Consider the following 26,510-nt stretch of genomic DNA (forward strand, 5'->3'; position numbering starts at 1 on the left):
AGAGGATAGCCATTCCCATCTTCAAGGGATCTACCTGACCCAGGGATCGATTCAGGTCTCCTGCATTGCAGGCAGGTTCTTTACTGTCTGAGCTACCAGGGAAGCCCATATACAACCATACCTGAAACCAATATACTACAATATTTTTAGAACACAAGCCAATAAATTCAAGTTCCTCTCTTTTTCTTACCAGTTCTTAGGCACCTCAAAAAAGCTATTGTGTCTAGGATTTCTAAAAATTTATTTTCAAATAAGAATGAGATTTGAATTAACTAAAAATGGATTGAAGAGTTAAATGTAAAACTGAAATTGTAAAAGTCTTGGAATAAAATAGAGGTTGTAAGCCCCTTGCCGTAGCCTTGGCAATGATTTTCTGAATTTAATACCAAAAGCAAAGACAAAAAAAAGAAAAATAAGCAAATACGACTACATAAAATTAAAAAGCTTTTGCACAGCAAAAAAAAAAAAAAAAAAGAACAACAAAATGAAAAGGTGAACTACTGAATAGGAGAAAACATATGTAAATCACATATTCAATAAGTGGTTAATATCCACAATATATAAAGAAGTCTACACCTGCATAGCAAAAAACCACAAAATCTCTATTAAAAACAGAGGATCAGAATAGACATTTATTCCAAATAAGACATGGCTTGATAACAGTTATTATCAAAAAGTTAAGAAATACAGAGTACTGGCAAGGATGTGGAGAGAAAGGAACACTAGGCCTTTGTTAGTGGGACTGTAAATTGGTGCAGCCACTATGAAACCGTATGGAAGTTCTTCAAAAAATTAAAACTGGAACTATCCACATGCTCTAACAATTCTGGGTAGTTCATTGCAGAAATTGAAAATGCTAACTTTAACCTCCCATGTTCACTGCAACATTATTTACATTAGCAAAGATATAGAAACAGCCTAAGTGTCCATGGATGCATGAATGGATAAAGAAGCTGTGGTGTATATACACAATGGAATAGTAGGCGGCCATAAAAAGAAGAATATCTTGGGAATTCCCTGACAGACCAGTAGTTAGAATTTGGTGCTTTCCATGCCAGGCCAGGTTTGATCCCTGATTCGGGAACTAAGATCCTGCAAGCAATCTAGCACGGCCAACAGATAAAAACAGGATATCTTGCCATTTGAGACAACATGGATTGATGTTGAGGGCATTATACTAAGTGAAATAAATCAGACAGAGAAAAACAAATGCTGTATGATTTCACTTTTATGTGGAATCTAAAAGTAAAACAACAAGCTCATAGATACAGAGACAGATTGGTGGTTGCCAGAGGCAGAAGATGGGCATTAGGTGAAATGGGTGAAGGAACTCAAAGGTACACACTTTCAGTTATAAAGTAAATAAGTCATGGTGATGTAATATACATCATGACAGCTATAATTATAATATTATAAAGTATTAGTGTTACAGAGAATAATAATAGAGAATAGATCTTAGCATTTCTCATCACACACACAAATTCTATAACTATGAACTTGATGGATGTTAACTAGACATGTGATCATTTTGTGATACAGTTGACCCTGGAACAACATAGATTTAAACTGCACAGGTCCACTTCCACTCAGATTTTTAAAATAAACACTGTCTGAATCCATAGCTGTCTTAATCCAAGGATGTGAAATTTAGAATACAGAGGGTCAATTATAAAGCTATTTGCAGATTTTTGACCTAATGGGAGGCCACACCCCAACACCCATATTGTTCTGGGCCAACTGCATATAAAACATCAAATAATTATGTTGTATCCCTGAAACTAATACAATGTTGTATATCAATTATACCTCAATTTTTTGAAAAAAGGAATGAGATTTGAATTTATAGGTTGTGGATGAATTTGTGATGTTTTTACACAATTATTGTAGACACATAGTTCATATGTGTAAATACCTGGTCCTTCTTAGCAAACCTATCAGATTCATCATAGAAAAGAAACTAATAGACAGTCTGTCACCTTATAAGAAGAGAAATGTAAATAACATACATTCTAAGGATTTGGATAATTGAAAGCATAACAGGGCTTCAAGGGCTCTTCATAAGTATTTCTTTGACCAGTCTTTATTGTCTTGCATTAGAGTTAGTAACTGCTTTTTAAACATTCCCCCAAACTTCAAGAATGCACAAGGCAAGGCAAGGACAAGTATATAATTACCACAGAGTGCTTTCTTGTTTTCTTTAAAGGCGCCATAATGCAGCTCAAGCACGTTCCTGTCTGTGGAACGTGGAGCTGTTAATACACCATTTAGATGCAGTAGTTATCTCTGGCTGAAAAGACACTTTGTTTCTATTCTCTTTTAACAGTTTTGATTTTCTGAAAATTATGATGGAATTGACTGCAGGCAGGCTGTGAATTCATTATGTGGCATTAACTAACCAGAGGATATTGTAAAAATAGGTGTGGCATTACCTTGATACCAACTAAATATTCTGGGGAGAGGGAAAGATGAATATATGGACATAGGGATAGATGTGATCTATCCACATTGATTGGAGAAGGAAATGGCAACCCACTCCAGTACTCATGCCTGTATAATCCCTTGAACAGAGGATCCTGATGGGCTATAGTCCATGGGGTCGCAGAGTCAGACACGACTGGGTGACTGACACACACATCCGCATTGATAAATATCATATACACAAAGAAAATTTGTGTACACAAATTGCTTTTATATGATTGTATCATTTGATTTTCATAATCTACTCAGGAGGTAAGAGTTTTCATCCAGGCTTCAGAGATGGTTGAGTGACTTTAACCACTGATACAGACTCAGAAATAGAGCTGAGTAAGAAAATCTGTTTCTTTTTTTCTTTATCTAATGTTCTTTCATCCCACTGGAATTGAGTTTTTTGTTAATAAAGGAATGGTGTTTTGCTAAAAGTTTGCTAGGATTTTAGATTTGTTCAGCCTTCTGTAAATTCCTATTGTGCTTATTGTCAGTACTAATTAACTTAGCAAACAAAAGCATTTCTTAAGGTTTTACCTTCTCAGAGTTTTCTGCAAAATTTCAGAGGATCTTATATATACATTTACTAAAGCATTCAGTTCAGATCAGTCACTCAGTCGTGTCCAACTCTTTCCGACCCCATGAATCGCAGCACTCCAGGCCTCCCTGTCCATCACCAACTCCCGGAGTTCACTCAGACTCATGTCCATCGAGACAGTGATGCCATCCAGCCATCTCATCCTCTGTCGTCCCCTTCTCCTTCTGCCCTCAATCCCTCCCAGCATCAGAGTCTTTTCCAATGAGTCAACTCTTTGCATGAGGTGGCCAAAGTACTGGAGTTTCAGCTTTAGCATCATTCCTTCCAGAGAAATCCCAGGGCTGATCTCCTTCAGAATGGACTGGTTGGATCTCCTTGCAGTCCAAGGAACTCTCAAGAATCTTCTCCAACACCACAGTTCAAAAGCATCAATACTTGAGTGGCGCTCAGCCTTCTTCACAGTCCAACTCTCACATCCATACATGACCACTGGAAAAACCATACCCTTGACTAGACGGACCTTTGTTGGCAAAGTAATGTCTCTGCTTTTCAATATGCTGTCTAGGTTGGTCATAACTTTCCTTCCAAGGAGTAAGTGTCTTTTAATTTCATGGCTGCAGTCACCATCTGCAGTGATTTTGGAGCCCCCAAAAATAAAGTCTGACACTGTTTCCACTGTTTCCCCATCTATTTCCCATGAAGTGATGGGACCAGATGCCATGATATTTGTTTTCTGAATGTTGAGTTTTAAGCCAACCTTTTCACTCTCCACTTTCACTTTCATCAAGAGCCTTTTTAGTTCCTCTTTACTTTCTGCCATAAGAGTGGTGTCATCTGCATATCTGAGGTTATTGATATCTCTCCCAGCAGTCTTGATTCCAGCTTGTCCTTCTTCCAGCCCAGCGTTTCTCATGATGTACTCTGCATAGAAGTTAAATAAGCAGGGTGACAGTATACAGCATTGACATACTCCTTTTCCTATTTGGAACTAGTCTGTTGTTCCATGTCCAGTTCTAACTGTTGCTTCCTGACCTGCATATAGGTTTCTCAAGAGGCAGGTCAGGTGGTCTGGTATTCCCATCTCTTTCAGAATTTTCCACAGTTTGTTGTGATCCACACAGTCAAAGGCTTTGGCATAGTCAATAAAGCAGAAATAGATGCTTTTCTGGAACTCTCTTGCTTTTTCCATGATCCAGCAGATGTTGGCAATTTGATCTCTGGTTCCTCTGCCTTTTCTAAAACTAGCTTGAACATCTGGAAGTTCACCGTTCATGTATTGCTGAAGCCTGACTTGGAGAATTTTGAGCATTACTTTACTAGTGTGTGAGATGAGTGCTAATTATCTTGAATTACAATTATCTCCATGTCCTATACTTCCAGTTGACTATAAAAATCCATTCTCTACCATTGTTTTTTTTAATTAATTTATTTTTTATCGAAGGCTAATTGCTTTACAGAATTTTGCTGTTTTCTGTCAAACCTCAATGGAAATCAGCCATAGGTATACATATATCCCCTCCCTTTTGAACCTCCCTCCCATTTCCCACCCCTCCAGGCTGACACAGAGCCCCTTTTCAGTTTCCTGAGCCATACAGCAAATTCCCATTGGCTATCTATTTTACATATGGTAGTGTACTGGTAGGCTGCAGTTCATGGGATCACCAAGAGTCGGACACGACTGAGCGACTTCACTTTGACTTTTCACTTTCATGCATTGGAGAAGGAAATGGCAACCCCCACTCCAGTGTTCTTGCCTGGAGAATCCCAGGGATGGGGGAGCCTGGTGGGCTGCCATCTATGGGATCGCACAGAGTCAGACACGACTGAAGCGACAGCAGCAGCAGCAGCAGCAGCAGTGTACTACCACATGTTATTCTCTCCATACATCTCACCCTCTCCTCCCCTCGCCCCATGTCCATAAGTCTGTTCTCTATGTCTGTTTCTCCACTATTGCCCTGTAAATAAATTCTTCAGTACCATTTTTCTAGATTCCGTATATATGTGTTAGAATATGGTATTTATCTTTCTCTTTCTGACTCACTTCACTCTGTGTAATAGGTTCTAGGTTCATCCACCTCATTAAAACTGACTCAAATGTGTTCCTGTTATGGCTAAGTAATATTCCATTGTGTAGATATACCACGACTTCTTTATCCATTCATCTGTTGATGGACATCTAGGTTGCTTCCATGTTTTTTTAAGACTTGTTCAAAAATCAGGTAGTCATGAGCTTCAGTTGATGTTGAGTCCCATCACCATAGCAAACTCATAACGTAAATTTTGAGTATTGAAATTTTGGCTCTTGGAAACCAGTTATTATTTCTATCACCCCTGTTGATGAGTTTGGAAATGGTCATAGGATATAATTCTGATCAATGAAAAATGAGGGATGTCTGCTGAGAGATGAGTGAGCAATTTGTATTTACTTTTTAAAAAGAACATGTGAGGATGTTATGCTTGGAAATGCTGCAGCCACTTTGATGCTATGAATGTAAAGCCTATAAGTGAAGACAACTCACTAAGTATGGGTGAAAAAAAAAAGTAAAAAAAAACAACCAAACAACAAGCCAATGAAAAGCAAACAAAGAAAAAAGCCCTGAAGCATTGCTCTCTTTTAAGATACTGGATTTTCCAACTTTTACTGTGCAGAAGTGCAGAGTTTGTTTTTTTCTTTTTTTTTTTAATGTCAAATTCAGATTTATTGCTCATTTCTGTGCTTAGTAATGATGTTTTTAATTAATTTGTTTATTTTAATTGGAGTATAGTTACTTTGTTATGTTATAATATTGTGATGGTTTTTGCCATACGTGAACATGAACTGGCCACAGGTATATGTGTGCCCCCCATTCTGTACTCCCCTCCCACATCCCTCCTCACCCTATCCTTCTGTGTTGTCCAGGGCACCTGCTTCATGCATCGAACATATGGTAATGTACATGTTTCAGTGCTATTCTCTCAAATCATCCCACTGAGATTTTGTTTCTTGTCGCCAAGAGCATCAAATAAGAAACATCGTTAGTATTTCTTTGTAACAAACTAAATTTTGAGTTACTTGAGGACATATAATCGAGGCTACTAATCTTTGTAACTAGTGTCTAGTACAATGACAAACACAGATTGAGTACCCAGACACTGTTAGTTGAATGTATGCACGAATGAACAACTTTCAAAATAGTCGAAGAAAGAGAGAACAATAATGCTAGTACTGCCACATTTTCACTGATGTCTGGCAAATTGCTATCAGAACTGTCATTGTAGAAGACTTTAAAGAGGTAGACAGTCTGAGAGTATTTGTTTCATAGACGTAATAATTTTTCAAGTGTGTGGTAATTGGTTTATTGAATTCATAAAGAAGCTGAAAGTCTTTGTGTTTAAGATGTGTCATTCATTTAAAGCAGCAATTTCTGTCATGCTGACCTTTTAGAATGGCCCTATTAATATGGGTCATCTGGTAGAACAAGAACATCACTTTGTTCTCTGGATTCTCTCTAATCTATGGGAAAGCTCCCAATATGAGACTGACATCTAGAACAGAAAATCAAATAACAAGTGAATACATAGATGGCTTTAAAAAGAAGTCCACAAATGATTGACAAGTAAATGGAATTATTTAGAAGTTTCATCCTTAAGTTGAAAGGAGAATTTAAAATAAAAAGGAATTCGATTTTCCACATGGTGAAGGGTGTTGTTTGAGCCCCCATTCTCTCTTTTCTTCCTGTGTCACTGAACATGGGCTGACTTTTCTCAGTTAAGTGTTTCTTATTCCTTTGAGCTGTCAAAGCAGTTTGTCAACATTGTTGATTAGATCATCCATCATAATTTCATTTAAAATATATACAATAATAAAATGTATCTACTTGCAAGGAAAATTTTAATTTAGTTTGTTACAGTTTTTTGAATGAAAAAAACTTGCACAAAAATGTGTCTTCTATATTGTCTCCCTAATTTTGGGCTAAATAGATGGGGAAACAGTGGAAACAGTGTCAGACTTTATTTTTGGGGGCTCCAAAATCACTGCAGATGCTGACTGCAGCCGTGAAATTAAAAGACGCTTAGTCCTTGGAAGGAAAGTTATGACCAACCTAGATAGCATATTCAAAAGCAGAAACATTACTTTGCCAACAAAGGTCCATCTAGTCAAGGCTATGGTTTTTCCTGTGGTCATGTATGGATGTGAGAGTTGGACTGTGAAGAAGGCTGAGTGCCGAAGAATTGATGCTTTTGAACTGTGGTGTTGGAGAAGACTCTTGAGAGTCCCTTGGACTTCAAAGAGATCCAACCAGTCCATTCTGAAGGAGATCAGCCCTGGGATTTCTTTGGAAGGACTGATGCTAAAGCTGAAACTCCAATACTTTGGCCACCTCATGCGAAGAGTTGACTCATTGGAAAAGACTCTGATGCTGGGAGGGATTGGGGGCAGGAGGAGAAGGGGATGACAGAGGATAAGATGGCTGGATGGCATCACTGACTTGAAGGATGTGGGTCTGAGTGAACTCCGGGAGTTGGTGATGGACAGGGAGGCCTGGCGTGCTGCGATTCATGGGGTTGCAAAGAGTAGGACACGACTGAGTGACTGAACTGAACTGAACTGAACCGAATCATCTATAAGTTATATATTTTCATCCAAGCTTATATTCTTCAGCATTTTTTAAAATTATTATATAAAAAGCAGTGATTACTTGCCTATTTTTGATTAACATTATGTTTTTTTCAGGTGTATATATAATAATTTAATCTTTGTGTATGCTACAAAGTAAACAGCACAGTAAGCCTAGTTATTATCCATCACCATAAAATTAACCTCTTCACCCATTTATCTACTTTATCATCTCCTGTGGGTCAGGAAGATTCCCTGAAAGAGGGCATGGCAACCCACTCTAGTATTCTTGCCTTGAGATTCCCATGGAAAGAACAGTCTGGTGGGCTACAGTCCATAGGGCTGCAAAAAGTCAGACACGACTGAAGCAACAGCACACATGCACGCACACGCACCTCTGATAAACACCAATCTGTTCTCTGTGTCTAGAAATATTGTTTTATTTATTTTGTTTTTATATCCCACACATAAATAAATGTATATGGCATTTGTCTGATTTCACTTAGCATAGTGCACTTAAGGTCCATCTATGTTGTCACAAATGGCAAGACTGTATTTTTTTAATGGCTGAGTAGCAGTTCATTGTATATAGGTATACATCACATGTTTATCCATTCGTCCATCTATTGACACTCAGGTTGTTTCTATATTCTTGGTTACTATATATTCTCATATAGTATATATTCTTGGTTATAGTATATATATATATAGTATAGTATATATTCTTGGTTCTATATATTCTTGGTTACTATAAGTAATGCTGCAATAAACATAACAGTGCATATATCTTTTGGAATTACTATTTTCTTTTCTTCAGATTAATACCTAGAAGCGGAAGAGATGGGTTGTATGGTAGTTCTATTTTTAATTTTTTTAGGCCTGTCTATATTGTTTTCCATAGTGGATGTGCCAATTTACATTCATACCTTTTCTCCCCATCCTCTAGAACATTTGTTATTTCTTTTCTTTTTGATAACAGTCATTCTAACAGTTGGGAGGTGATAAATCATTTTGGTTTTGATTTGCATTTCTTTCATAATTAATGATCCTACTATATATATATATTTTTGGAAAACGTGTCTATTTAGATGCTCTGCTCATTTTATACTCAGCTTTTTTTTTTTTTTTTTTTGCTATTTGAGTTCTTTATTTATTTTGAGTACTAACACATTGTTTGGTATATGGCAAATAATCTTCTCCCATTCAGTACGTTACACTTTCTTAATGATTTCCTTTGCTTTTCAGAAGATTTTTTTAGTTTGAAGTAGTCCCTGATTTTATTCTTGCTTTCATTGTCTTTGCTTTTGCAGTCACATCCTTAAATTCCACACCAAATCTGATGTTAAGGAGTGTACCACCTATGTTTTCCTCTAGGTTTCAGGTCTTACATTCAAGTCTTTAATCCGTTTTGAGTTCATTTTTTGTATAGTGTAAAATAGTGGTCTGGTCTCATTTTTTTATATGCATCTGTCCAGTTTTCTCAACACCATTTATTATAGAGACTGTATTGTCCACATTGCATGTTTTTGCATGCTATAGTATAAATTAATTGGCCATATATGTGTGGGTTTAATTCTTGACCCTCTGTTCAGTTTCATTGATCTGCGTATCTGTTTTTATGCCAATACCATACCATTTAGATTAGGATAGCTTTATAATATAGTTCGAATTCAGGGATCATGATAAGTCATGCTTTTTCTTCTTTTTCAAAGTTTCTTTGGCTATTCAGGATCCTTTGTGATTCCAAACAAATGTTAGGCTCATTTGTTCTAGTTCTGTAAAAATGCCATTTTTTAGATAAAGATTGCTCTGAATTTATAGATTGTCTTGTGTAGAATTAACATCTTAATATTAATTCTGGCAATCCAGAAGCATAGAATGTCTTTTTATTACTTTTTGTCTTCAGTTTGTTTCAACATTGTTCATATAGTTTTCAGTGTACAGGGCTTTCCCCTCCTCAGATAAATTTATTCTTAGCTATTGTATTCTTTTTGATGCAATTGTAAATATAATTGTTTCCTTAATTCTCCCTTCTGATAGTTGATTGTTAGGCTATAAAAATGCAACAGATTTTTGTATATTAATTTTGTACCCTGAAGCTTTACTGAATGACTCTATTAGTTTTTACAGTTTTCTAGTGGAATCTTTCGAAGAAGGCAATGGCACCCCACTCCAGTACTCTTGCCTGGAAAATCCCATGGATGGAGGAGCCTGGTAGGCTGCAGTCCATGGGGTCGCTAAGAGTTGGACATGACAGCAACTTCACTTTCACTTTTCACTTTCATGCATTGGAGAAGGAAATGGCAACCCACTCCAGTGTTCTTGCCTGGAGAATCCCAGTGACAGGGGAGCCTGGTGGGCTGCCGTCTATGGGGTCGTACAGAGTCGGACACGACTGAAGCAACTTAGCAGCAGCAGCAGCAGCAGTGGAGTCTTTAGGGTTTTCTATGTATAAACTCTTGCTGTCCACAAATAGTGTCAGTTTCACTTTTCCGTTCCAATTTGGATATATTTTCCTTCTTTTTCCTGCCTAATTGTTCTAGTTAGGATGCCCAATATTATATGCAATAAAAGTGATGAGAGCAATGAGAGTGACTGATGTTAAGGGAGAGCTTTCAGTTTTTCTCCATTGAGTAGTTTGGTAGCTGTAGGTTTGTCATATATGCCACTAATTATGGTGAGGTGTGTTCTGTCTATAGTCACTTAGTTGAGATCCTAAAAAGCTCTTTTATCTCTCTTTCAATTTTGGATGAAAACCTTGCATGTAGAGTATTCTAGCTTGAAAATTGTTGTTGTTGTTGTTGTTTTTTCTTTTCATTCAGTACTTTGAATATATCATGCCATTCCATTCTGGTTTGCAAAGTCTGCTGAGATTTCTGCTGACAGTCTTATGGGGGTTCCCTTGTATATAAACTGTTGTTTTTCACTTGCTGCTTTTAATATTCTCTATCTTTAACTTTTGACATTTTAATCATCGTATATCTTGTCATGGATTTCTTTGAGTTCATCTTATTTGAGCCTCTCTGGGTTTCCTGGACCTGAATGTCTGTTTCTTTCTCAGGTTAGAGAAGTTTGCAACCATTATTTCTCCAAATATGTTTATTGCTCACCCCCTTTCTTTTTCTGAAACCTCTATAATGGAAATGTTAATCCTTTTGACTTTGTTCCATTGGTTCATTAAGCTATCTTCATCCATTTCTATTTCTCTCTCTTCTTTTTAACCGTCATGCTGTGTTTGGGTGAGTTTCACTGCTCTGACTTCCAGACTACTGATTCTTTTCGATGCTTCATGTAGCTTGTGGTTGAACCTTGCTCATGTATATTTCAGTTTAGTTGTATTTTTCAGTTCTGAAACCTATTCGGTACTTTCTTAAATTTTCTATCTCTTTTTACAACCATTACTTTGAACTCTTTTTTTTTTTTTTTTTCCATTTTGTGATCTGTTTATTCTTTGTGTTGATCCAAATTATTATTATTTTTTTTACTTTACAATATTGTATTTGTTTTGCCATACATCAACATGAATCTACCATGGGTGTACATGTGTTTGAACTCTTTTTCAGGCATATTACTTCTCTTCATTTTGTTAAGAGGCATTTTTGTTTTTTAATGGGGTTTTGTCTTTTTTATTCATTCAGAAAATTTCTCAGTTTCCTTATTTCGCTTGTCCCTCTGTGTCTATTTTGATATACCACTAACCCTTGAACAAAGTGGGTTTGAGCTTCATGGATCCATTTATACATATATTCTTTCCAATAAATACATACTACACAACTAATGATCCATAGTTGGTTGACTCTGTGGATGCAGAAGTGTGGACATGGAAAGATGACTGTAAAGTTACACACGAATTTTTGACTGCATGTAGAATTCGCACTCTATCCATGTAACGTTCAAGGATCAACTGTATAAACTTAAACAGCTTCCTCTTCCAGTCTTGAAGAAATGGTCACACATAGACAATTAACCTTGTTATTTAACCTTGCTGTAGCTCTTAGTTGTTTCTTTCGTATTTTGCCAACAAAGGTCCGTCTAGTCAAGGCTATGGTTTTTCCACTGGTCATGTACGGATGTGAGAGTTGGACTGTGAAGAAGGCTGAGTGCTGAAGGATTGATGCCTTTGAACTGCGGTGTTGGAGAAGATTCTTGAGAGTCCCTTGGACTGCAAGGAGATCCAACCAGTCCATTCTAAAGGAGATCAGTCCTGGGTGTTCTTAGGAAGGACTGATGCTAAAGCTGAAACTCCAATACTTTGGCCACCTCATGTGAAGAGTTGACTCATTGGAAAAGACTCTGATGCTGGGAGGGATTGGGGGCGGGAGGAGAATGGGACGACAGAGGATGAGATGGTTGGATGGCATCACCGACTCAATGGATATGGGTTTGGGTAGACTCCGGGAGTTGGTGATGAACAGGGAGGCCTGGCGTGCTGCGGTTCATGGGGTTGCAAAGAGTTGGACACGACTGGGTGACTGAACTGAACTGAAGCAGCCTGATTTATTCTTTATGGGTCTCAGTTGTTGAGATTATCCCAAGCCAGCACCTAGTTTAAGGCTCACTGGAAGCAGTAGTTTTTAAAGTATGAAAATACATACAGTCCTAAGGGACCAGCATTGTAATTCCTGCTAGCCTTCTAGACTAGGTGATTTGGCTATGTTCCCTTAGTGACAGTTGCAAAAAATAGTGTTCCAGATGAGTGTATAAGCTCCCTGCAGGGAGATGCTGCTGAGCTGTAGCAAAATCAAAAGCAAGGGGAAAGATGACATCCCCTGGCCAATATTCCCTGAGAGCTCCTTTGTATGTGTGGTTAACATAAAACCTGATCTTTAGACTGAAGCTCTAGGACAAGGAAAAATGTCTTTTTTATAGGAAAAGTGGAGTTGTTTCAGTCTGGTATGGAGTTTCCTGGGATTGGCACTCTACTAGGAACTGTCTCAGCGATTGTTTCAGCCCCAGAAACACAGGTGCCCAAACCACTAGAGACAGGCACTCAAGGGGCATGGAGTGTGTGGACTGCAAGCACCTGCCAGTTTCAGCTTGGGGGAAGTTCTTAGGCTGCAGTGGGGTGGGTTATGCCCAACTGTGCTACCAGGGTGGAAGGAGTGCAAAAATGATGTTCACCCGTGCCAGTGCTAACAAAGAGGAGTGAGAGAGCAAAAACGGTGCCTGCTAGCACTTCTATCCCTGGAGAGAATCTGAACAGACACCTGTGCCCACGGCAGATGCTTTAAGATTAGCTAATTTTGTGCTGGATCCTGGGTGAGCTTCCCAGGTAGTTCAGTGGTAAAGAATTCGCCTCCCACTGCAGGAGACACAAGTTTGATCCCTGAGTTGTGAAGATACCCTGGAGTAGGAAATGTCAACCCACTCCAGTATTCTTGCCTGGGAAATCCCACGGAAAAAGGAGTCTGGCAGGCTGCAGTTACAGGGTTGCAAAAGAGTCGGACACGACTTAGGAACTAAACAACAGTTTAGTGCTGGATCCTGGGGTGAGTGAGTCTGCAAATAAGTCTTTTAAAAGTGAACTTTCTGTTACCCAGTCTTTTGGGTGTCCTGAAAGTAAGCCCCTTTTGTTTTCAAATCTGGACCTTTTGGGGGCTCATCTCCCTGGAGCAGCTTCCAAAGGTTGGGGTGCCTGATGTGTGGCACAAACACCTTGCTCCTCAGGGAGTAGGTTCATATTTGTGAGATCCCTCCATCTTGGGGTTGCCTCATGGGGGGTGGTGTTTTTGCCAAGACTGGGTCTCTGTCTCTTTTATCTACCTCTATGTAGTCATTTTATCCTTTGTTCTCAAGGTGTTCAGTTAACTTTCAGGTCTGCTTCAAATTTAATTGGTACATACATACTGTAGATTTGGTGTGTACATGAGAGGAGGTGAGTTCAGGATCTTCCTACACTGCTATACTGAACCACTTCCAAGATCTACTTACCTTTCTTCTGATTTTTGCTTCCTACAGGGTTATGACACACACTCTTTCTAATATATGACATTTACTACTCTCTATAAATCTTTTGTCATTCCTTTCCCAACAACAGATGCCCTCCATACCAGTCCATTAGTCTAGATATCCTGCACTCAGTGAAAAAGGCCCCTTTTTAAAACTATTTTTATATGATTCTTATCATCAAATGATAGATGCTAGATTAGGTGGTATGGTGGGAGGGGAAGGGCACAAAGGTGAGCTAAGAAAAAGAAATATCTCTTTCATGGAGATTACACCTGGAAGATGGAGACAATCATTAAATAATGACTCACACAAATGAATGAAAGTTATAACTGTGAGTAATGCCACAAAATAGGAATTCCCTCATGGCTCAGATAGTAAAGAACCCACCTGCGATGCAGGAGACCCAGCTTCAGATTTGCAAAGGGAGAACTTAACCATGTCTGCAAGGCTGAGAAAACCTTCCTTAAAGAAAAAAGAATTACAGTAGGAAATGCGGAAATAATAGATATCAAACAGGTAAAGGGTCAGTGAAGTTGTGGCAAAAGAGAATGCACCAGGTCAAAGATTAGATTTTGAAAAATCTCTAAGGTCAAATGGAAATGGACCTATTCAAGGAAAAGAAGAAAGCCAAAGAGGCTGAAGGTCAGTGACTATTGTGGGGACAAGGACTGAGAATTTTGAATTGGTATGATATGATGGTAGAAAATTGAGCAGATGCCAAACAAATCTGAGTTTTACAAGCTATGTTAAGGATTTGATCTTTATCCAAAGAATAAAAAAAAAAAAAAAAACTAATGGAGTATTTTAAGCATGATCAAATTTACATTTAAGAAAGTCCTCCAACTTCAGAGTGAAAAAATTGTTAGAGAAAGGCCAAAATGGGCGCTGGTGTTCCAACGATGAAGCTGTGGCAGGAGTCCAACAATGATAATGATTGTTTGGGTTAGGGTCATAGAAATAGGGGTATGCAGCATATATGCTTGAACAAATGTTTAAGATATGGAATTATCAAGATTTTCATGAAATGCTAGGGCAGGGAGGAGAGTGAGGGAGAAGAAGGTGTCACTGACTGCTTCCTTTCTGTGTTCTCACCAGAATGGGTGGTGGTGCTATTCATGTAGAAAGCACTGGCAGAGTGTAGTATTTGGTGGGAGCTGGACTTGGGTTGATGGATTTTGGGTATGTTAACTTTGAGATGTCTTTGAGATATACAAACAAATATGTCCAACAGGTGATTGGGTATACAGTTATGTAATTCAGAAGAGAGAATTGAACAGTAGATGTAAATGTGTGGACAACCTGAAGACTCAGTTATAATTTGATAGATTCTAATCCATTTTTGGAGAAGGCAATGGCAACCCACTCCATTACTCTTGCCTGGAAAATCCCATGGACGGAGGGGCCTGGTAGGCTGCAGTCCGTGGGGTCGCTAGGAGTCGGACACGACTGAGCGACTTCACTTTCACTTTTCACTTTGATGCATTGGAGAAGGAAATGGCAACCCACTCCAGTGTTCTTGCCTGGAGAATCCCAGGGACGGGGAGCCTGGTGGGCTGCCTTCTATGGGGTCGCACAGAGTCAGATACGACTGAAGTGACTTAGCAGCAGCAGCAATCCTTTTTTACATGTCAATCCCATTTGAAGAAGTTTAAAAATCAAATGCAGAGTACATCATGAGAAACGCTGGGCTGGAAGAAGCACAAGTTGGAATCAAGATTACTGGGAGAAATCTCAATAACCTCAGATATGCAGATGACACCACCCTTATGGCAGAAAGTAAAGAGGAACTCAAAAGCCTCTTGATGAAAGTGAAAGTGGAGAGTGAAAAAGTTGGCTTAAAGCTCAACATTCAGAAAACTAAGATCATGGCATCTGGTACCATCACTTCATGGGAAATAGATGGGGAAACAGTGGAAACAGTGTCAAACTTTATTTTTGGGGGCTCCAAAATCACTGCAGATGGTGATTGCAGCCATGAAATTAAAAGACGCTTACTCCTTGGAAGGAAAGTTATGACCAAACTAGATAGCATATTGAAAAGCAGAGACATTACTTTGCCAACAAAGATCCATCTAGTCAAGGCTATGGTTTTTCCAGTGGTCATGTATGGATGTGACAGTTGGACTGTGAAGAAAACTGAGCACAAAAGAATTGATGCTTTTGAAGTGTGGTGTTGGAGAAGACTCTTGAGAGTCCCTTGGACTGCAAGGTGATCCAACCAGTCCATCCTAAAGGAGATCAGTTCTGAGTGTTCATTGGAAGGACTGATGCTGAAGCTGAAACTCCAATACTTTGGCCACCTCATGCGAAGAGTTGACTCATTGGAAAAGACCCTGATGCTGGGAGGGATTGGGGGCAAGAGGAGAAGGGGACGACAGAGGATGAGATGGCTGGATGGCATCACCGACTTGATGGACATGAGTGTGGGTAAACTCCGGGAGTTGGTGATGGACAGGGAGGCCTGGCGTGCTGCGATTCATGGAGTTGCAAAGAGTCGGACATGACTGAGCGACTGAACTGAACTGAACTGAAAAATCAAAATGATCTTCAGAGGTCTAGGTTGAAACTTGACAGGGAGATGCATAAGAGGTAAGGTAGTATGATGGAAAAATGGCAGCAATTTGTGTTAGAAGACCTGGGTTCAAATCCCAGTGATGCTTTTTATGTCATTTTATCATCTTCAGCAGATCACCCTCTCAATCAGAAATTCAGTTTCCTTTTCTGGTTTATAACAATAATGATACCTCCTTCTGATTGCTGTTTTAAGGAATAATGTGATGGTGTTCACAGTGAGGCTATATGAAAGTGCTTTGTCGGTGGCTATAAACACCAGTCTTATTTTATTGTGCAAATCCTACTTATGAGTATGTATGTATAGTCTACTCAATGCTTAACCCATAGCATGAAATAAGCACAGGCCTTTGAAGAGCCTAAGACCAAGCTGGCATGCTGGAGTATTGGTTCACTGGTTTTCTGAGGGTTATGTTAAAAAAAATTTTTTTTTAATCCAACCTCAGTTCCCTTTAATCACCTAGACTTTTACATCATGATACAATGTTCTCTCATTAATCATTATTAAGAATACAGAAAAGACTGTGTAAACATGGGAATTTAGTGCCTATAACAAAGTGTTTTTCAATTCCAATTAATTTCTTCACATCTCAAAAGGCCAAAGACTTCTTCTACTTCTCCTTCTTCTACTTAGGTGAATTTCTGTCTTACTCTCTTCCTGTCTGGATGTGAATAGGTACAAACTTCCCTGGTGGTTCAGATGGTAAAGCGTCTGCCTACAATCTGGGAGACCCAGGTTCGATCCCTGGGTTGGGAATATCACCTGGAGAAGGAAATGACAACCCACTCCAGTACTCTTGCCTGGAAAATCCCATGGATAGAAGAGCCTGGTGGGCTACAGTCCATGGGGTTGCAAAGAGTCGGACATGACTGAGTGACTTTCTTTCTTTTCTTTCCTAGTGCAGGATGAAGAGATACAACCCCTGGGGGAACTAGACATAGCCCTAACAAGTCTTTGAAACAGTCATAAATTAAAACTATAGAGAACAGTTTCAGAGTGCATATGTCAATGTTCTAGAAAAATTTCTGAGGGTCTGTTGTATGACTTGGAGGAAAATCACCAGAGATGCTAGGAGGATCAAGAAAGTGAAGAAAATGACACTTAACATATTAGTTACAACATCTAAAAAAATTATTGGTCATAAGTGGTATGTCTTAGAAAAGATATCCTGGCTCAGAAAACACCTTAACAAATAGCATCATAGAAAGTTTATGAACAATTATTACTCATTTGCCTCTGAAATTTTAGAGAATTTTGGTTGTTTTATTGTTTTAAAATGCACGTAACATAAAATATATCCTTGTACCTATTTTAACATGTGTGATTAAGTTTCACTAAGTACATTCCCAAAGCTGTGCAGTCATCACACAAAGGTGCTCAGTGGAATTGCGGGCTCATATAACCTCAGTGAACTCCGGGAGTTGGTGATGGACAAGGAGGCCTGGCGTGCTGCGATTCACGGGGTTGCAAAGAGTCGGACACGACTGAGTGACTGATCTGATCTGATCTGATCTGATGGTAGTTGTTTGTTTTGTTTTTTACTTTTTAAGGAACCTCCATAGTCTTTTCCATAGTAGCTACACCAATTTACATTCCTACCAACAGTGTATGAGGATTCCCTTTTCTTCACATCCTCACCAACATTCTCACAAACATTTCCTTGTGTTCTTTTTGACAATAACCATGTTGATAGTTGTGAGGTAATACTTCATTATGGTTTTGATTAGCATTTCTCTAATAATTATCAATGTTGAGCCTCTTTTTATGTTCTTTTTAGCTACCTGTATGTCTTCTTTGAGAAAATGTCTATTCCAGTCTTCAGCCAGTTTTTTCTTTTACTGGATTTGTTGTTGTTGTTTGGGGGGGGGGCGGGATTGAGCTATATGAACTGTTTGTATATTTTGACTCTAAACCCCTTATCAGTCACATTATTTGCAAATATTTTTCCCATTCTGTAAGTTGTCTTTGTTTTGTTGATGATTTCCTTGCTGTGCAAAATCTTTCACATTTAATTAGGTTCCATTTTTTTTTTGTTTAATTTTGGCTTTTATATATTTTGCGTTGAGACTGATCCAAGCAATCCAATATAAATTGCATTGCTACAATTTATATCAAAGAGTGTTTCACCTATGTTGTCTTCTAGGCGTTTTATGGTTTCATGTCTTACATTTAGGTCATCAAACCAAACAGCTACCCTATATACTTTGATCAGAGCATTTAGTCCACTGACATTTAAAATTAATGATAGATGTGTACTTATTGCCATTTTATTCCTGTTTTACTATTGTTTTTGTAGTTTTCTTTGTTAAGTTCTTCTTTTTGTTTTTCCATTTGTAGTTTGATGGTTTTCTTTTGAAGTATGCTTGAGTTCCTTTCTTCATTATACACTTGCCTTTCCTGTTGGGATTTTTCCCTTTCCTATGAGTTCTTGCCTCATTTTCATTTAGATAGGACCCTCAACATTGCTTTTAGGATAGGTTTAGGATTGCTTCTTGTACCTGGATATCTGTTTACAACTTTGATTTGGGAAATTTTTGGTCATAATTTCTTCATAAATATTTTTGATCCCTTTCTCTGTCTCTTCTCCCTCTGTAACCCTTATTACTCATATGTTTGCACAGTTTATATTATCCTATAGATCTTATATGTTGCTTTAGGTTTGTTTCTTTTTGTCTATTCTGATTGTGTGATTTCCATTATTCTACCCTTCAGATCAGTCATATGTTCTGTGTTGTTTAGTTAGCTTGCTTACTTAGTTGCTCAGTTGAATCTGACTCATTGAAACTCCAGGGACTGTAGCCCACCAGGCTCCTCTGTGCACAGGACTTTTCAGGCAAGAATACTGGAGTGGGTTGCCATTTCCTTTCTCCAGGGGATCTTTCTGACCCAAAGATTGAACCCATGTCTCTGTGTCTCCTGCATTGCAGACAGATTCTCATTGCTTTTAGATTGCCTTTTACGTTAGAAATTGAATTATCTATTTTTTGATTGGGCCGTCTTCATAGTTTATAGTTCCTTGTTAAAATGATCTGTGTTTATATCAATGCTCTTGCCTAATTCAGTTAGCATTCTTATTATCATTTTCTAAAAATTAAATATCTGGTAGACTAGCTAATTATCTCTGTTTCATTATTTCTTTTTTTCCAGATTAACTCTTGCTCTTTCAATTGGGAGTAGTTCCTCTGCATTTTTATAAACTTCTTCTGTCTCTATCAATTTAGGTAAAACAGTTACTATTTTGGTTCTGAAGAGGTTTTTTATGTTTTATCGGGACCATCCCAAGGTAGACTGCATGTGCCAGTATCTTTGGTTCAAGGGCTGGATGTGATGTGGATGCAGCCATGTCTTTCCACTATCATCTTGAGAGGGAGTATGGTTTGTGTTGGAGTAGATAAAGCCTGCTCAGGGTGTGAGGCAGGACTTCCTTTCTACCCCATGGCTCTCTCCACCCTGTCAAAGGAAGATCTGATCCCCAGTTGCTAGAGCAGAAGCCCTGAGGAGCAGACTTGATAGGTTCTGTCCCATTTAAATGTGTGTTCTTCTTTCTCTTCACACTGGGGCCTTTGCAGGGGAATGCTAAAGGAAGTGAGGCTCACCTGCTTACAGAATAGTGTCTGTGTAGGCATCTGGGTGCCACTTAGGTGCAGAGCAATGTTGTGTCCTTTCCCTGTTGTTTGTCATCCCAGATTTAGTGCACGGGCAGGAGTAGAGTATTTGCCGGGCTTGAGTGAGGATTGTGGCTTGTTGGTCACATGGGCTTAAGTAACTGTGCTGCCACTTGGTGTTTGAGCTGCCTCTGTGGTGCTGTTTGAGTATGTGCCAGTAATGGCTGCTGCTTTCCCACCAAGACCATACCTCAGGTCCCCTTTCAGCCTCCGTGTTGCTAGATCAAGTCTTTTCCCAGGATCTGGGTATCCCTAGATCCCACACTAAGCCCTGATGTGCAGTGAGTGAGACCAGGGTGTTCACCCAGTTCAGACTGGGGAGTGTGGAGACGCAGCAGCCACTTGTGCAGAGTACTCTCCACTCTGTCTGTTGGCAGGTTAGTGCCTGAACACTCTTGGCAAGTGGAGGCTAGACTTCTCCAGCCCTTTCCTCTGTTCCAGTAGTTCTTCCAATACCCTGTATCCTAGTATCTCCTCTGTGTAGAACCCTAGATTTGGGATACCCAGTCTGTGGCTTGACCTACTCACTCCCCAAAGTAAGTAGGTCTACTCGTACCTTCTTCCTTGTTCCTCTTAGATCCCTCCCAGGGGCACAGTCTGGAAACAGTGCTTCCCCCCCCCATCCTACAAGTTATGTGGGAATCTTTCTTGCAGACTTGGTTGTATAGGACTTCTTCCAGTTCCTAGTTGTCCATGAGAATTGTTCCACATGAATAATTGATATATTCGTGGTGGGAGGTGAGCTCACATCCTCTTATTCCACCATCTCGATCCCCCTTTTGCAAAATCCTTTACTTTTGACCTTAACAAATTTAGTGAAACTCTATCCTAGGATATAATTCACCCCACTCCACTGCCAATCACATTTTATCTTGTTGGGGCCCTGCATATACTCCGTTTACTCAGTATTAGAGTGAAGGAAGGGTAGAATGAACTGTCATCCTCAGAGGTTGGGACCACATAGATCTTATTTCATAATTCTATTATGAACTGAGGTAACAGTGTGAAAAGACTGCGTTTAAAAGAATCATAATAGATAGAAGCAAGAAAAGAGGACTGGCAGAGGCCACCTCCACCCAGTGCAGATACAGTGACTCTGGGAATTCTGCCTTATGGTGGGAGAATATTCATTCTCCATTCTCTCTGCTCAATTTTCTTTCCTTCCTTCCACAACCATGTATCTCTATCACTTACCATTTCAGAACTTTCTGAGTAGCATCTTATGTAATGAAATAGCATATTATAAAAACCAAGGCATCTCTGGCATAACTGGGCATTCTCAGATAACCTCGTTTTTCCATATGGCTACTTTCAGGATGTTCTACTATCAAGCAACTACAAGATTAAATACCTACCATCCTATGCCTACCTCTGAAGCACTAAAGTATAATCTAGATTTTATGGAAGGTGTTATTAGAAGACTAGGAGGAAGGTAACCTGAACTCACAGTAGCAAAATTCATTGTCTTTCTTAATCAACTTGCCTCCCAATAGTCCTCCAATCATATCCTCACTTGTAATCCTTTCTCCCTTGCAATCACTCTTTGCCATGACACCCTACACAGTTCCACTCACCATAGTTCCTTTGCATTATTCAAATATATTCCCTAATAGACCAAACCCAGACCACCTTATTGTTCCCCAATATTTCTGTGCCCCCCCAAAGGCCTTCATTCATCTCAACATTGAATTTTAATGATTAGATTCAATATCATAATTTGCTTTAAAACAGCAAGAAGGATCGCTTCTCGGCCTTTTGGCTAAGATCAAGTGTAGTAAAATAGCAAGAAGGAACCCATTCTTTTAAGACTGCTTCTGATTTATGATGTTATTAAAAAAAAAAAAAGTGGTGATGCTTTCTGCATCTGTAAACTAAGAATGTAAATTATGGTACTTTTCAGTGGCTCCACAGATTTCACTAGCTAAACATTTTGTGTCCCCAAGGCTGGAGTTTCCCCTGGAGGTAAATAGAATATACAGAATGACAGTTGGTGATCCAGATTAAAACTCTAGATGGTTTTAACCCTTTGTGGTACATTTTGCAAAAATCAAGTGCCTTCTGTTTCCTAAATTTATACGAAAACATATTTCACAACACTGAGAGTTCTGGCTTCTTTTTAAAAACCAAAAAGGCACTGGTACATATTCCATACACCAACACTCACCAGGGTTTGAGAAGGCGCTGCCATATTTCTTGTGTGTATCTGATCTCTCAACCTCACTCCTCTTTACTGTTTTCTACCTGGTCCCTTTGATAGCTTACTGTGAACATTGTCAGATTCATGATCTCCAAAGAAGAAGATTTAGCTTCAGGACCAGGGACCAGGCTTGGTCACTCAAGAGCTTTTTATAGCACAGTTTTATGAAAAAAGTATGAAAGGGACAGAGAAAGCTTCTGACATAGACATTAGAAGGGAGACGGAGAGTGCCTCCTTCACTAGTGTTAGCAAGGGAGTTATATACTTAAGTGTTATTAAGATAAATCAAAGAAGGTCTCAAGGTTTTAAAGATCTTACTAGACCCACTCTCGTAATTTACATTTTAAGATAACAGAATTAGCCAGCAGGTTTTCAGGAAGGAGAAACTGTCCTCAGGCAGGATACATTGTTGTTATATAATCCTTAGTACAGAGTTTAAACTGAGTTGTTTGTTGTGTAACCATCAGTTTAGGGCTAAAAGAAAAAAATGTTTTATGTGACTAAGACTAAGGAATGTAAAGGAAAAAAAGACGTTTGTCCTTTCCTTCTTCTTGAGAATTCCAGACCCCTGTCTCCTCCTTGAGAGCCCCAGACCCCTTTCTCCTCCTCAGGAACCCCGGACTTCTTATCAACCTGCCTAGGAAGTGACTGACTCACCTTTCACTTGCTTTCATTGTTGGACTTGCTCCTACAGCCATTTACATTTACAACCCTAGCTTAGAAATAGAAGTTAATATCAGATTAGCAAAAACATTAGCAGGGATCTCTGCTCAATGTTATGTGACAGCCTGGATGGGAGGGGAGTTTGGGGGAGAATGGATACATGTATATGTATGGTTGAGTTACTCTACTGCACACCTGAAACTATTAATAGCACAACTTTGTTAATCAGCTATATTCCAATATAAAATAAAAAGTTAAAAAAAAAAAATTAGAGAACCACTTACCATTAGATTGCTGACAAAGATTCGTCTAGTCGAAGCTATGGTTTTTCCGGTAGTCATGTATGGATGTGAGAGTTGATCTATAAAGAAAGCTGAGTGCTGAAGAATTGATGCCTTTGAACTGTGGTGTTGGAGAAAACTCTTGAGAGTCTCTTGGATTGCAAGGAGATCCAACCAGTCCATCCTAAAGGAAATCAGTCCTGAATATTAATTGGAAGGACTGATGTTGAAGCTGAAACCAATACTTTGGCCACCTGATACAAAGAACTGAATCACTGGGAAAGATTGAAGGCAGGAGGAGAAGGAGACGACAGAGGGTGAGATGGTTGGATAGCATCACCAACTCAATGGACATGAGTTTGAGCAAGCTCCAGAAGTTGGTGATGGACAGGGAAGCCTGGCATGCTGCAGTCCATGGGGTCACAAATAGTTAGACACGACTGAGCGACTGAACGAAACTACCATTAGATTATGAAAACTCCATAAAGGGGTATTTATGAAGAATGCCATATATTAGGTTGTCTTGTCTTATGTTAGTCACTCAGTCCTGTTTTACTCTTTGCTATCCCATAGACTGTAGCCTGCCAAGCTCTTCTGTCCATAGAATTCCCCAGGCAAGAATACTGGGTTGTCATTCCCTTCTCCAGGGGATCTTCCCAACCTAGTCATCATACCCAGTCTCCTGCATTGCAATAGGATGGTACAAAAATAATTTCAGTTTCAGACCCTGAATTTTAAATCGTTATAACTAGACTCAAGCACATCTTTACTAATTAAAACAGGAGCCATTACAATCAACACATTTTGTCAACAAGAAATAAGCTTGTTTATTCCTATAACATAAAAATCCATTCCTCCAGATTCTACAACCTCTTGGAAAGCATTTTCTGCTTCCTGCTGGAGGTGGAAGTGTTTTCCCAATGCTTGAAGAAGTGGTAGTCAGTTGACAAGAGGTCAGGTGAATATGGTGGATGAGGTAAAACTTCATAGCCCAAATTTGTTCAACTTTTGAAGCATTGGTTGTAAGACATATGGTTGGGCATTGTCATGAAAGAGTTGGGCCCATTCTGTTGACCAGTGCTGGCTGCAGATGTTGCAGTTTTCAGGGCATCTCATTGATTGCTAAGTATACTTCTCAGGTGTAATGATTTTGCTGGGATTCAGAAAGCTGTAGTGATCAGACTGGCAGCAGACCACCAAACAGTGACCATGACCTTTTTTAGGTGCAAGTTTGGCTTTGGGAAGTGTTTTGGAGTTTCTTCTCGGTCCAAGCACTGAGCTGGTAGTCACCAGTTGTCACATAAAATCCACTTCTTATTGCACATCACAATCCGATCAAGAAATGGTTCATTGTTGTTGCATAGAATAAGAGATGACCCTTCAAAATGAAGGGACTTCCCTGGTGGCTCAGACAGTAAAGTGTCTGCCTACAATGTGGGAGACCCAGGTTCGATGCCTAGGTTGGGAAGATCCTCTGGAGAAGGAAATGGCAACCCACTCCAGTACTGTTGCCTGGAAAATCCCATGGACAGAGGAGCCTGGTAGGCTACAGTCCATGGGGTTGCAAAGAGTCAGACATGACTGAGTGACTAAACTTTCACTTTTACTTCAAAATGATGATTTCTTCAATTTTTGGTCAGCTTGTGAGGCACCCACTTATCAAGATTTTTACCTTTCCAGTTTGCTTCAAATGCCAAATTACCATAGAATGGTAAACCTTGAGTTCTTTGGCAACTTCTCGGGTGGTTATAAGAGGTTCAGATTTGATAATTGCTCTCAACTGCTAGGTGTCAAATTCCAGTGGCCGCCACTATGCTCCTTACCTTCAAGGATCTTGTCTCCTTTGCAAAACTTCTTGAATCACCATTGCACTGTACATTTATAGCCATTTCTGGGCCAAATGCATTGTTGATAGTGTGAATTGTCTCAGCAGCTTTACAACCTATTTTGAACTTAAGAAAATCACTCAGATTTGCATTTTGTTTAACATCATTTCCAGAGTCTAAAATACATATAAAATAAACAAGTAATAAGTCATTAGCAAAAAACATAAAGCTTACACATTAAAATGATGTGTAACATAATCACATTTATTTAAGAATGTATTCCAATATCAAATGGCAAATTTCAGCAATGTAAACTGCAATTACTTTTGCACCAAAATAATATTTACACAGAAATAGACCCATGTTCCCATGAAAATTTAAGGCAAATGATACATGGTATATAAAAATATGTTAATATATTTTAAAGCAATGGTACATTGCTACCTTAAATTGAATGTTATTTTACTTTAAATAAAAACATTATATGAAATAATAAATGACTCACAAATTTAAAATTTGTTTGGGTAAAACATGAATGAACTCCATAAAATGTAAAGTAATACACAGGACTCTGAATATTTTAAAAGTTTTATTTAACCAAAGATACACTTATTTTTCTTCAAGTTCAAAATATTTCTACTAATTAACATTTTTAATTAAAAAGGATTATTTAGAGGGTTGCTGCTGCTGCTGCTGCTGTTGCTTCAGTTGTGTCCGACTCTGTGCGACCCCAAAGACGGCAGCCCACCAGGCTCCCCAGTCCCTGGGATTCTCCAGGCAAGAACACTGGAGTGGGTTGCCATTTCCTTCTCCAGTGCAAGAAAGTGAAAAGTGAAAGTGAAGTCGCTCAGTTGTGTCCAACTCTTAGCGACCCCATGGACTGCAGCCTACCAGGCTCCTCCATCCATGGGATTTTCCAGGCAAGAGTACTGGAGTGGGTTGCCATTGCCTTCTCCGATTTAGAGGGTTACAATAAAAACTTTAAATTATTAGGCCTAGAGATCTATGTTGCTGCATTTCATGGGTGTTCTCATAATAAAATGCTTTAAAAGATAATTGTATGCTTCACCTTCAAGAGATAGACATGTGTGTATTGCAACTACATACAATCCCAAATTTCTTATTATAGAAAAAAAATCAACAATGACTTAGGTTATTTAAGATAATATATGGCTATTTATTTAGTCAATAATATTATAAAAACTGCTTTACTATAAAAGATCAAAGGCAAAAACCTTTTTAAAAAATGAGTATGCAAGAAGTGGAGAAAGTGCTAGTAAAATCAGCTAGGCTGCCCTCTTCTGTGGCTCCAACATGTGTCTAGACTAATTATCTGTAAAATATAACCCACTCTGGCCAGTCATGCCTGCTGTAATTGTGCATGTTATGCTTCTAAAAAAATAACACTAACCTTTGCAATTTCCTTTAAAATTAAAACAGCAGTTAACTTTCTTTCAGTTCAACTAAAGGTTTATGCCCTGGATTTTTCAGAACTGGTTCTGAATACTAAAATGTAAATCAATGAGGGCTTTTTCCAAGAAAAACTGTCCAGTGAAATGTTATTTATCATTTGGGATTTATCTAAACAAGTGCCTCATCCACATTACAACCAGAAGCGCATGTGACTCTGTGGCTTTCTGTTTTGCCTCTTTAATTTTTGTTTCACGAATTCAAATGCTTTGTTTTACAACTGAGCAAACAGAGTATTAGGGGTAGATAGAAGAAGCAGGGAACACAAATCTAGGTCTAGGCAATA

At 38.9% G+C, this 26,510-nt stretch overlaps 1 non-coding gene across 1 annotated transcript; it reads left to right on the forward strand.

Moving 5' to 3' along the window:
- Nucleotides 1-21,526: 21,526 nt before the first annotated feature.
- On the forward strand, nucleotides 21,527-21,713 carry LOC138984805 (U2 spliceosomal RNA). The gene has a single exon (XR_011462089.1). It is a non-coding gene; the product is annotated as a U2 spliceosomal RNA (small nuclear RNA).
- The last annotated feature ends 4,797 nt before the right edge of the window (nucleotides 21,714-26,510 follow it).

Source organism: Bos mutus, chromosome 22 (assembly GCF_027580195.1).
Source record: "Bos mutus isolate GX-2022 chromosome 22, NWIPB_WYAK_1.1, whole genome shotgun sequence".
Classification (NCBI taxonomy): Eukaryota; Metazoa; Chordata; class Mammalia; order Artiodactyla; family Bovidae; genus Bos; species Bos mutus.